This window comes from Scyliorhinus torazame, chromosome 6, assembly GCF_047496885.1.
Source record: "Scyliorhinus torazame isolate Kashiwa2021f chromosome 6, sScyTor2.1, whole genome shotgun sequence".
NCBI lineage: Eukaryota > Metazoa > Chordata > Chondrichthyes > Carcharhiniformes > Scyliorhinidae > Scyliorhinus > Scyliorhinus torazame.
The window spans coordinates 215,975,536-215,988,754 of NC_092712.1; positions in this window are offsets into that span (position 1 = coordinate 215,975,536).

The window sequence follows — 13,219 nt, forward strand, 5'->3', positions numbered from 1 at the left end:
CACAAACGGATGAGTATAAATCAACAGAGGCTGTGAGCAGCATAGCGTTATAATACACTGCAGAAAACTAGAATATTGAAACCGAGTCAAATAAGTATATAGTGAAATGTTGAGAGAAAATGTTGCAAATTGACCATTCTTTCATTTTCAGCAGCCATAGTGAAGAATATAGCAGTACAAGTAGATGAATTATTAAAAAATGAAAAGGGAAAATAGTAATGGATTTGCATATGGCCATGGCAAAATGGCCTGGCGGAACTACACTATTAAAAAAGATACAGACAAGGTGAAAATAATACTTTCATACTGCAAGTTTGATATTATTATCTGCTTTAATATTGAATTATATTGCCAAGTCTGAATCAACATTTGATGATGCAAAATGGATGCCTGTGAATTTATACTAGTACATGTCCACAAAACTCCAAACGAATAAAAAGTGTTAATTTTTTAATTGAACATTAATAAGGTTTCTAGGATTTAAAAAAAAGTTTGTTTTGTACCAGTTGCAGTATAGCTACATTCAGCGCTCAGTTCATGTAATGTCACACTATAAGATGGTCTTAGATGCACATCAGATTTTAATGCTGTGTCAGATTATAAAGTTCATTCCTTATTTTTACTGTTGTTTATGCCTCAATGCAATGGAAAACTATTTGTACAATGTAATAACTGCTGTACATCAAGATCATTGCTGTCTAGATATAGCTGTGGTATCTGGGCTTCTTCTGATGGTAAAAGCCAAATAATATTTTATGCTTGCAATATGGTGAGTTATAAAAATTGAAAGGAAAACCACCACAAAAATAGTAGGAAGCTGAAAAATAAGTATGTGGATTATAAAGGTTCAGGGGCTGGATTCATCAGCCCTCCAGTCACGTGTTTCCCGGCCGCGCGCCGTTCGCTGGCAGCGAGATTCTATCTTCCCGCTGCCTGTCAATGGGATTTCCCATTGTAACCACCCCACACCGCCGCGATTGCCGTGGGCGAAAATGGGCCGCCAGTGGGAAAAGTGAATCCCAACCACCGGAGAATTCTGGCCCAAATTATGTAGTTAACAAAGAATTAATAACGATATTGAATTACATTTATAAGGCACCTAAAATGTGCCATGGCATGTGCATTACCAAAATGTTTTGGCCGCAAGCACTGTACTGAATGTTCAGCAGTGACAATCAACCCAACAGCAATATATTCACTCTCGAGGATAAAATAATGTTGTGTCAGAAACCAAAGACAATAAAGCTGAGCACTCAGGGGGATTGGCCCAAAACAGATCCAACCTTGATGAAAGACAGATCAATTTGGAAAGAAATTCATCTTGGCTGGATTTCAGGCAGAGGGCTTGGATAGAAGCTCAAAGGCAGGAAAAGAACAGGCAAAGCCTTTTTGAGGTTGGGAAACGTGCAGGAATGGATTTCCCTTAAGTGCTGCCAAATATAAAGGCAGAACCTGGCTGCTGTGTTCCGAGCTCCATTTCCAGGCCACAATCTGGAGACATTTAAAAAAATGTTTTGATTAACGATTTTTATACAAAACAAAGGCAATCGTAAGCATACATTGAAAACAACAGAAAAGAAAAAGAAAAAAGAGAAAATATGTGTTGTCCATCAGTTGTCTTTTGTCATTTATAGTGGCTTCTTGCTTTGCATCCTCCAGTATGTGCTTACTTTTAGCCGGGTCCCCAGCCTTCCTTTCCCCCCTTTTCTTGCTGACCACCCTCCCCTTCTAGTCCTCTGGCGTGCCCTCATCCAGCTTCAGCTCCGATATCTTGTTCCTGTTTGGTTGCCGTGATGCCGTGTATTATGTTATTTGCTGAGCATGGCTGGGCTCCAGCTTCTTTGTTTCCCCCCTGTCCCGTCCCCCCCACCCCCCAACAACTGGGTGAATGGCTCCCATGTTTTATGGAAGCCCTCTTCTGACCCCCGGATAGCAAATTAAATTTTCTCCATCTGGAGAAATTCCGATAGGTTGGACAGCCAGTGTGCAGCGTTGGGCGGTGCTGCTGATCGCCAGCCGAATAGGATTCTCCGGCAGGCGATTAGGGAGGCAAGGGCATCAGCCCTCCTCTCTATGAAGAGATCTGGCTGTCTGAGACTCTGAAGGCTGCCACTCTCGGGCATGGCTCCACCCTCATCCCCACCACCTTGGCCATTGCCTCGAAGAAGGCTGTCCAGTATCCGACTAGTCTGGGGCAAGACCAGAACATGTGGGCGTGGTTGGCCAGACCTCCTTGGCACCGTTCACATCTATCCTCCACCTCTGGGAAGAACCTGCTCATTCGGGTTCTAGTTAAGCGGGCTCTGTGCACCACTTTCAGCTGCATTAGGCTTAGCCTTGCGCAATTGGAGGTGGAATTGACCCTGTGCAGTGCTTTGCTCCAGAGCCCCCACCCTATTTCAAGCCCGAAGTCTTCCTCCCATTTTTCCTTTGTCTCATCCAGTGGTGTGTGCTCCCTTCCCAGTAGTCGCCCATACAGGTCACCACAGTTCCCCCTCCCTATGGTGTCCGGGTCCAGTAGATCCTCTGGCAACGACAGTTGCGGTGGTCGTGGGTGGTTGTGGGTATGTCCTCATTTTTCTACGCAAGAGGTTTTTGACCTGCATATATCTTAGCTCATTCCCCCATATCAGCTGGAGCATCTGTTAGTTCCTCGAGTGTTGTCAGTCTGTTGTCTGTGTAGAAGACCCTGGGGGCAATTCTCCGAGGCCCGCGCCGGGCCGGAGAATCAGAGCAACCAGGCCACGACGCCCCGACGCGCGATTCTCTGAGGTGTGGAGAAACGGCGCCATTTGCGCCGGCGCGTTTGGCGTGGTGCCGGCCGCTGGAATCAGCGGGGCCGCCGATTCTCCTGCCCGGATGGGCTGAGCGGCCGCTCTGACACGACAGAGTCCCGCCAGCGCCGTTCATCCCTGGTCACTGCCGGCGCGAACTCTGCGGGAACGCCCGGGGGGCGGCCTGTGGAGGGGGGGGGGCCTCCCTCACCAGTGGGGCCTCCGATGGTATCTGGCCCGCGATCGGGGCCCACCGATCAGCGCGCCGGCCTCTCTGTCGGCGGGCCTCCTTTCCTCCTCCGGCAATGTCATATCCCTGCGCCATTGTTGTGCGGGGCGGCCTGGGGGACGGCCACTGCGCATGCGCTAGTTGGCACCTGCCCAACTGCGCATGCGCGGGCCGCAAGGCGCTGCGTCTTTTATGCGGCGCTGGGTCTCCGACGCTGCGCCGAGGCCCCGCCCCCACAAATCGCGCCATGCCCCTGCCAGCCCCCCAGAGGCCCCAGAATAGGGGTATGGGAACGGGCGCCGACGCTGGAGTGAAACACTCCGGTTTTTACTCCAGCGTCGGCACTTAGACTCCCGTTGGGAGAATCCTGCCCGTGATCTGTCAACATCCCCCCCCTCCTGTCTCCACCTTTTGAAGGTTGCAACTATGGTCGCCGGTTATTGCAGATGGGGGCCTTAATGGACATTTTGGTTAATCCAAAGTACTGCCGCAGTTGGATCCACCACCGGCATGTTGCTATAGCCGCTGGGCTCGTTGAATGTTTGTTTGGTGGGGATGGGAGTGCAGCCAAGTGTACGGCTCAGAGGCAGGTCTCTCCCCACCTCTACTCCCCTTCCCCAACCCCCCACCCCCACCACCTCCCCTCCCCAAACACACACACAAACGCCATGATCAGTTTTTCTAAAGAGTTGAAGAAGGCCTTGGGGATGTAGATCGGCATGGATCTTAACAGGAAGAGGAATCTGGACAGTGCGTTCATCTTGATGGTCTGGACCCTCCCCGCGAGGGAGAGTGGGAGTGTGTCCCACCTCTGCAGGTCCTTTTTTACTTCCTCTGTCAGACTGGTCAGGTTCCATTTGTGGATGCTTATCCAGTCATGAGCGAGTTAGATCCCCAGGTAGCGGAATTTGTGTGGGCCTGTTTACAGTGCTGCCCCTCCCCCTTGTGGGTTCACCGGGAAGATCTCACTTTTGCCCAGGTTGAGTTTGTAGCCTGAGATGTAGAAGAGCAGGTCATCCTCATAGAGCGAGACTCTGTGCTGTCTATCCTCCGGAACCCCTTCCAATTTTTTGCCAACCTGAGCACAATCGCTAGTGGTTCAATTCCTAGGGCAAATAGCAGCGGGGACAATGGGCCTTGTGCCTCCATGCAGTTGGAAGTACTTAGAGCTGGTGGTATTTGTCAGGTGTTCTCTCCCCGGATGGGGTCATTATCACGTTCAGCTGGTGCCTCATGTTTGATATTAGCTGTCTACCCTCGACAAAGCCCGTTTGGCCTTCTGCTACCACCTCTGGTTCGCAGTCCTTCAGTCTCCTGGCTAGGATCTTGGTCAGTATTTTCGCGTCCACGTTTAGCAGCGTAATAGGTCTGTAGACCCGCATCCTGTTGGTTCTTTGTGTTTTTTAGGTATCACCAAGATTGTGGCTTGTGATAGTGTAGGAGGCAGTGTGCCCCTCACCAGTGGATATCTCACGCAGGTGCGGGACCAGTGCCATCACAAATCCTTTGTCGAAGTCCGCCAGGAATCCGTCTGGTCCGCCGCCTGCATGAAGTTGATACTTTCCATGACTTCTCCCAGTTCTAGTGGTGCTTCCTGCCCCTGTTTTCTGTCCTCCCCCACGACTGGTATGCCCAGTCCAGCAAGGAACCGTTTCATCCCCAATTCCCTAGCTGGGGGCTCGGAGGTGCACAGCCCCAGGTAGAAGGTCTCGAATGCCTCGTTGACCTTTTCCGGCTCCACTGCTAGGTTGCCTTTGCTGTCCCTAATCTGGGCTATTTCTCTCGTGGCTGCCTGCTTTCTCAGCTGGTGAGCCAGCAGGCTTTTTCTCTGTGTTTGTACAGGATCCCCCGTGCACTGCTTTCCTCGTGGAGAGCAGATCAAAGTCCATTTGTAGCTTTTTCCTCTCGCCAGGAGCTCGACGGTCAGGGCCTCGCCGGTCTACTTCCAGTATGGAGTTGACGAGCTGTTGCTTAGCTACCCTCCCTTCCCTATCTCTTCATGCTTTGTAAGCAATAATTTCACTCCTGCTCACATCCTCAGCGCCTCCCTGAGCGTGGAGGGTGAGACCTCTCCATTCCGGTTATTAGTAATGTAGTCGATTATGGCCTGTGATAATTTCTCACAGAAAGCCTTATCGGCTAGGAGAGCCATGACCAACCTCCAGGGGGGTTTATGGCTATGGCCTGTTGTCATGAGAATGTCGCTTTAAGAAATGTTTGGCTGCTCATGTTACTGCAGTGATGTCAGAGTGTGGGTGGAGCTGAGCTCTGGTTCTGCTTTTTAGTTTCACTTTGAGAAAAGCTTGGGTGTGTGTGTTCTTTTTGGTTTCGTTTCAGTGTTGGAGCTGAAGCCAGACAAAGCAAGTGTACTGTTCTCTCTGCCATGAAAAGACTATCTCTTGATCATTTGGTGAATTATAAATGTTCTCAGTAATGAATTTAAATCTGATGCGCTTCTGGTAAAAGGTGTTTTCTTTTGTCTTCTGGATATTGTTTGGGAATTTATTAATCCTTACTATGTTATCTATGTCCTAATGCTTAGAGTTGCCAGGTATCAAATGATACCACCACAAGTTTCAACCGGTTTTCGATCAAAGAGCCAAACACGTTAGTTAGTTCAAGGTCACGGGTACTTTATTTACACAATTAGTCATGCGACATAAACACTATTAGTTAACTACACCTATCGACTAAGACAACCTGTACTTAACTTCGGGCACCCGGCTTAGGTCAGAGAATAGTGGCCGCTGTTCGATTCTGGATCTTCTCGGGTCTGGAGGAGTAACTGCTGCTCAGCTGGGCTCATCCTTCTGGCAGCGGGCGTTGAACGTGGACTCGCTTCTGGTGTTGCTGCACTTGGCGATGGCCGTGACCGGGGTACCAGGGCCAAGAGAGAGCGAACATATGGCGGACTCTTCTTTTTATACTTGGGGGTTTTCGCGCTCTTATGGGTGGTCCTTCGATTTGGGCCCTACTAATTGGGTGATCCCTGATCACTCCATTCGATTCCTTAACCAATAAGTGGGCGGGGATCTGGATGGCTGGGCGTGTTTGTGTTTCCCTTGAACAGGGAGTGGCACCAAAATGTCTGGGACTGTCCCGGTTGCTCGAGTACCAGTCCTTTGTCTTGGTGAAGGTGGGCCATCAAATACTAATCGGCCCCATTAAAGTGCTAATTGGCCGGAGTTGATTATTTAAAAATCACATCAGGAGTCAGGTGCAAAAGCAACACAAGGTCGGGACCCAGAAACGCACCCAACGTCGAGGCCCTGACCCTCTAAAAAGCTCAGCTCTCAGTATTTATGATTGGGGGGATTCTCTGTGGCTGAATCCAGAAAGAATTGGGAACAGAGGCAGCTATTGGCTGATGTGTCGCTCTGGCAACATGGACCTGTTCCAGGTCATTTTAATTTGAGTCTGGGTCGGCGTGGTGGGGTTACAGTGACCTGCCCAGGAATGGTAGGTAGCCCATTAGGCCGACTGATGTCAAAATGGGCAGCCCACCATATTTTAAGAAGTAATTAAGGTCACTTGAGCTTGCTACCAAATCCATTGATCCCAACAATATGCTGTCCACACCATAACATGGCTGGTGTGGGCAATCAGATGGGAGTGGGCAGGCCATTTAAAATAATTCCTTTTGCGCATCGGGCGGAAGCCCTCACTCAGATTGTACTTTCAGATTCTATCTGCTTAATTACCAAAACCCACCCCACCCAACCCTCTGCAACTCCCCTACCGCAACTGCCCAAACCATCCATGCCCAATATCCCAGACTAACCTTGCTCTAGGATCCATTGCTCCTTCGTCTTGAGCCTCCTTGTATCCACTAATGCACTCTGGGTGCTGCCGGGTCTGCTGGAGATGCCAGCCATTCTGATTGGCTGGCAGCTCCCAAGGGCGGGACGTCCTCCACAGTGAAGGGCAGATGTAAGTATAAAAGTTAAAAATTGAATTGGATTAATGGCTGGGTGAGCTGACTATAGAGTAATGAAAGTGGCTCAGTGGGGAATAGTGACTAATCATGTTACACAGGGATCTGTAATTGGTCTTGTAACTAATGGTGTCATGAATTATCTAATAATAATAATAATTACTTGTCACAAGTAGGCTTCAATGAAGTTACTGTTAAAAGCCCCTAGTCGCCATATTCCGGTGCCTGTTCGGGGAGGCCGGTACGGGAATTGAACCCGCGCTGCTGGCCTTGTTCTGCATTACAAGCCAGCTGTTTAGCCCACTGTGCTAAACCAGCCCCAGGAGCAATTACAAGCAGCAGGATCACTTTCTCAAATAAAACTATGGAGGAATGCAAAATGTTTAACAGAGACTGAAGTAAGACCTTAAATTATATTTAATGGGAAAGGTGAAAATCATACACTTAAAGCGATCAGGCTTTGGTCACAGCACTGAAGCGCTCTTAATTGAAGTAAAAAAAAACATTAAAGCAAATATGATTGTGGTTCCCGGTCCCTTCTCAACTTTCTGAAAATGTTTGCATCCTCTTTCCTATCCATTCAGAGGATCTCCTTCCATGGTTTTTCATTCTGTCCCCACACCATTACCTCTGGAGTCTCTGAAGGTCCTATTTCTTATTTGCATTACCCAAAAACACATCAGGTTCCATAACCAAAAGGAAGAAAGTCTTGCATTTATATTGGGCAGTATTCTTCCATCCCACCTAAGCAGGTTAGGTGGCAGGTGGGAACGGAGAATCCGGTGGGAGACAAAAAGTTGGAAACCTGCTGGCATAAGATCACGTTTCAATTCTCAGTTGTTAAGAACACCGCTGATGTTAAATGCAAAGGTATCCCAAAACCAGGAAGGCTACCTTGGAACACCGGTTCTTGGTCGTGTATATTTTCAATTTGGTATACGGTGAGAAGATATATGCAAACCAGGGCAGAATAGTCCAGTCTTTTGTGATCAATTAACAAAGAATATATATCAACTTAAATGAAAGCACGCAACAAGCCTATAATGAACTAAAACAGTACACACAACTGCATTAATGGCTATACACATGCTGTATATCCTGAAATTACCCTCGATTCCAACTACCTATGTATCCTGAGCTCTGAAAATCACCCCTTTTCCCCAAACATATCAAATATTATATAACTCTATGGGCTAATCAGGCAGTCACCATCCCCACAGGTTAGTTTCCAGGTTTGGGAAGGTCATCTTCAGTAGTCAGTATAGAGATTCTTCTCTGAGTTTTGATTTGATACAGCAGCCTTTCAGCAACAGCTTAGTTTTGGGAGAGCCTGCTTTCTGCAGCTGGATATGGCTATTTTGGGAACTGCTTCTCTTCCCTCTTCTCCAGTTATCTTGCCATGGATATATTGTTTTTTCCCTTTGATGTTACCCACCCTGTGGATTTAGCCCATTATTGCCAATTCCCTTATCTCCCCACTTTGAAGTCACCTCCTCCATACCCCATTGTTTTCCCCTAGTAACTTAGGCAAACACTAATTCACATCTCAAAAACAGTATTTGTTGCCCATCCCCAATTGTCCTTGAACTGTGCCTTGTTAAGCCATTTCAGAGGGGGTCAGTTAAACGTCAACCGCATTGCTGTGTGGGTGTGGAGTCACATGCAGGCCAGACCAGGTAAGGATGGCATCTTTCATTCCCTGAAGGACATTAGGGAACCAGATGGGTTTTTGCGACAATCAACAATGGTTTCATGGTCTTCATTAGACTTTTAATTCCAGGTTTTTTAAAATTGAATTCAAATTTCACCATCTGCCATGGTAGGATTCGAACCCAGGACGCCAGAGCATTACCTTGGGTCTCTGGATTACTAGTCCAACGACAATACCACTACGCCATCGCCTCCCAGTGTCCAGTCAGGCCTTTCAATCTTGCATCACACCAGTGGCAAACCACGTCAGTCTAAAACCTGATTGGTAAAGAGTGGTGTACGCAAGGCGGTTCTCAGTTCACCGGAGACTTCGAGGTGACAGCAACAAAGCATTTCTGCCACAGGCCTGCACTGGCCCTGATGCAATGAACACCACTCTGTTGAGGCAGACTGGTTTCTGCCCTCCATCTCAAGGTCTTCATGGCCTGCACCATACTGCTGGATTCATGGATTCTCCTGCAATCCTCTTGTCACCGTTGCAGATCAGTACAGCACCTGGGACTGGAGTACAGGAGTCTCCTTACCCCTTGTGACACAGCTCAGTGCCTTTTTGGACAGCACTGAACAGCAGAGGGACTATCGAGGGGATGGAAGCTGGAGCCCGATGAGGCTGCATTAAAAGCTCATAAACAAAGGGATCAAAGGGTCATTACGTACTGGAAGGGGATGCAAGAAGACTCCAGAGGCAGTGGGTAGAGGCATGGGCACTTCGCAGATGATGGGCTCGGAAGAAAGGTGCTTGAATCGAGGAACATGCTTCTTCGTGAGTCTGCTAGCCGTTTCCCTCTGGCTTGCTGACATCCTGCACAGTCTGGTGAAGAGAAATGGACGGGAGAAAGTGATGTGACTGCGCTGGACTGGTATTTAAATGTGGCACTGGGGCCTTCGAACCGGTCAGCTGACAGTGGTCGGACGAACGAGCTGCCAACCTGGAGAGGAACACACCTCTGCATAATTAATAAGTTTCCAAATGCAGGATCCTGCCATTCTGGTCAGCGGGAAAGGGACCGCCAGAGCCACCCGCCACAGTATTCTCAAAATGGGAGAATTCGGGCCATAATGTCTTTCACAACTTCAGGATATCCCCAAAGTCTTTACAGTTAAAAGTACTTTGAAATGTAGCACTGCTTTAATATAGGAAAACTAGCAACCAATTTGCCCAAAACACTTTGCACATCACAAGCTTTTGCAAAAAGATAGAAGCTAGTGGCCCAGGGTTAACCATATTAGCCATGGTTGAAGATTGGCAGAATGTGATGAATGAAATCTCACAGAAGTCTGTGCTGGGGCCTCAACTTTTATAATTTACATCAATGACTTGGAAGAGGAGCAAAGGCATAGTAGCTAAATCTGCAGATGGCACAAAGATAGGTAGGAAAGTATGCAGTAAAGACATGTGGAGGTTGCAGATAGATATAGATGGGTTGAGTGAACAAAAGGTCTGGCAAATGGAGTATAATGTGGTAAGTGTGAAGTTGAACACTTGGCAGGAAGAACCAAAAAAAATCCAAATGGAAAATGACTGCAGAATTCAGAGGTGCAGGGGGATCTAGGCATTCTCATGCAGGAGTCACAAAAAGTTAGTATGCAAGGTATGTGAGGTAATGCATTTTGGAAGGTCTAATGCAGGTAGGGAATATACAGTGAATGGTAGAACCCTCAAGAGTATTGAAAGTCAAAGAGATCTAGGAGTACAGGTCCACAGGTCATTGAAAGGGGCAACACAGGTGGAGAAGGTAGTCAAGAAGGCATACGGCATGCTTGCCTTCATTGGCCGGGGCATTGAGTATAAGAATTGGCAAGTCATGTTGCAGCTGTATAGAACCTTAGTTAGGCCACACTTGGAGTATAGTGTTCAATTCTGGTCGCCACACTACCAGAAGGATGTGGAGGCTTTAGAGAGGGTGCAGAAGGGATTTACCAGAATGTTGCCTGGTATGGAGGGCATTAGCTATGAGGAGCGATTGAATAAACTCGGTTTGTTCTCACTGGAACGAAGGAGGTTGAGGTGAGACCTGATAGAGGTCTACAAAATTATGAGGGGCATAGACAGAGTGGATAGTCAGAGGCTTTTCCCCAGGGTAGAGGGGTCAATTACTAGGGGGCATAGGTTTAAGGTGAGAGGGGCAAGGTTTAGAGTAGATGTACGAGGCAAGTTTTTTACGCAGAGGGTAGTGGGTGCCTGGAACTCGCTACCGGAGGAGGTGGTGGAAGCAGGGACGATAGTGACATTTAAGGGGCATCTTGACAAATACATGAATAGGATGGGAATAGAGGGATACGGACCCAGGAAGTGTAGAAGATTGTAGTTTAGTAGGGCAGCATGGTCAGCACGGGCTTGGAGGGCCGAAGGGCCTGTTCCTGTGCTGTACATTTCTTTGTTCTTTGTAAGTGCAGCAAGTAATCAAGAAGGCTAATAAAATGCTAGTCTTTATTACGAGAGGAATTGAACCTAAAAATAAGGACGTTATGCTTCAGTTTTACAGGACATTGGTGAGATTACATCTCGAATGCTATGTGCAGTTTTGATCTCCATAAAGAAGGATGTAAATATGTTGAAAGTGGTTCAGATGAGGTTTCCTTGAGTGATATCTGGAATCAGGGGGGTATCTTATGAGGAAAGGTTGGGCTTGTGTCCACTAGAGTTTAGAAGAGTGAGCGGTGACTTGATTGAAGTATATGAGATTCTGAACAGTATTGACAAGGTAGACATTGAAAGAATGACTCCTCTTGTGGATGACAGCACGGTAGTCTTGTGGATAGCACAATTGCTTCACAGCTCCAGGGTCCCAGGTTCGATTCCGGCTTGGGTCACTGTCTGTGCGGAGTCTGCACATCCTCCCCGTGTGTGCGTGGGTTTCCTCCGGGTGCTCCGGTTTCCTCCCACAGTCCAAAGATGTGCAGGTTAGGTGGATTGGCCATGATAAATTGCCCTTAGTGTCCAAAATTGCCCTTAGTGTTGGGTGGGGTTACTGGGTTATGGGGATAGGGTGGAGGTGTTGACCTTGGGTCGGGTGCTCTTTCCAAGAGCCGGTGCAGACTCAATGGGCCGAATGGCCTCCTTCTGCATTGTAAATTCTATGATGACTCCAGAACTCGGGGCACGGTTTTAAAATTAAAGGATCACCCTTATAGGACAGGTGAGGAGAATTATTTTCTCAACATAATTATTTTCACTGCCTCAGAAGACGGTGGAAACGGGATCACTGAATATCTTTAAGGCACGGGTCGTTGATTCTTGTTGAGCAAGGGAACCAAAAGTTACTGGGGTGTAGATGAGGAATGTGGAGCTCAATATACAGATCAGCCATGATCTTACTGAATGGCGGAGAAGGTTCAAAGGTCCAAATGGCCTTCTTCTCCTATTTATGTATGTGTATTCAGATACAGAACCTTTACTTTTATCCTTTTGTTATTTTTATAACCTCTAGTCTCGTTTACCGTTAAATTTGTCCCTCTGCCCCTTCCTTTCATGGTCTGTTTTTATTTTCTGTAATAATATCGTTCTCTTTTGCCTCGTCTCTACTCTATGATTTCCCACATCTTCCGAAATTGATCTCTTGCCTGCACTATTCAGTTCACAACTCTCTCTCTACTTACCTAGTTATGCGAATCGCAAGAACACTGGTGGTCCCAGCATGGTTCAGGTGAGACCGGCCCAACGGTACATAGAATCATAGAATCCCCACAGTGCAGGAGACCATTCGGCCCATTGAGTCCGCATTGTCCCTCGAAAAGAGCACCCTACCTAGGCCCATTCCCCCAGCCTATCCTCGTAACTCCACCTAACCGTTGGACACCAATGGACAATTTAGAGTAGCTTATCCACCTAACCTGCACACCTCTGGACTGTGGGAGGAAACCAGAGCACCCAGAGGAAACCCACGCAGAGAATGTGCAAACTCCACACAGTCACCCAAGGTCGGAATTGAACTCTGGTCCCTGGTGCTGTGAGTACAGATCCCACTTTCCCACGTATTTTTAAACCATGCAGAGATATCAAGTAACTCCGAGACAAAATAGTACCAGCAAATTCATTGTTGAAGCATGCCAATAGCAATCAACGTGCAATACTGTTTTGCATTGTTTAAGTTCACTTTATTGTCGGTTCAAATTTATGCAATTATTTAAATTTGGTTTCAAACAGATTGTGGTACTCATTCAATTCTAGATTATTAGGAGCAAAAGTGGTTTGTCGTAGCGTGACTGATCACTCAGATACCTACATTTTTAATACCCTGGGACCTTTTTGGCAACAATCCTATAAGTGGCAAATTAAGAAATTCACAAAATGTCATCAATATGACAAAACATTCCAAGGATTTCATAAAACAAAACTTGATGCCAAGCCACATAAAGAGATATTGGGGCAGATTACCACAATTTTGCTGAAAAAGGTTGGGTTTAAGGAGCTTCTTAAAAGAGGAAACAGAGGTATATAGAGTAGGAGAGATTTAGAAGGGAATTCCAGAATGTAGGGCTTTGTCAGCTGATGGCACAGCCACCATTGGTGGGCCAACTAAGAGACCAGAATTCAAGAGGCGCAGATATGTTGGCAAGCTGTGAGGCTGC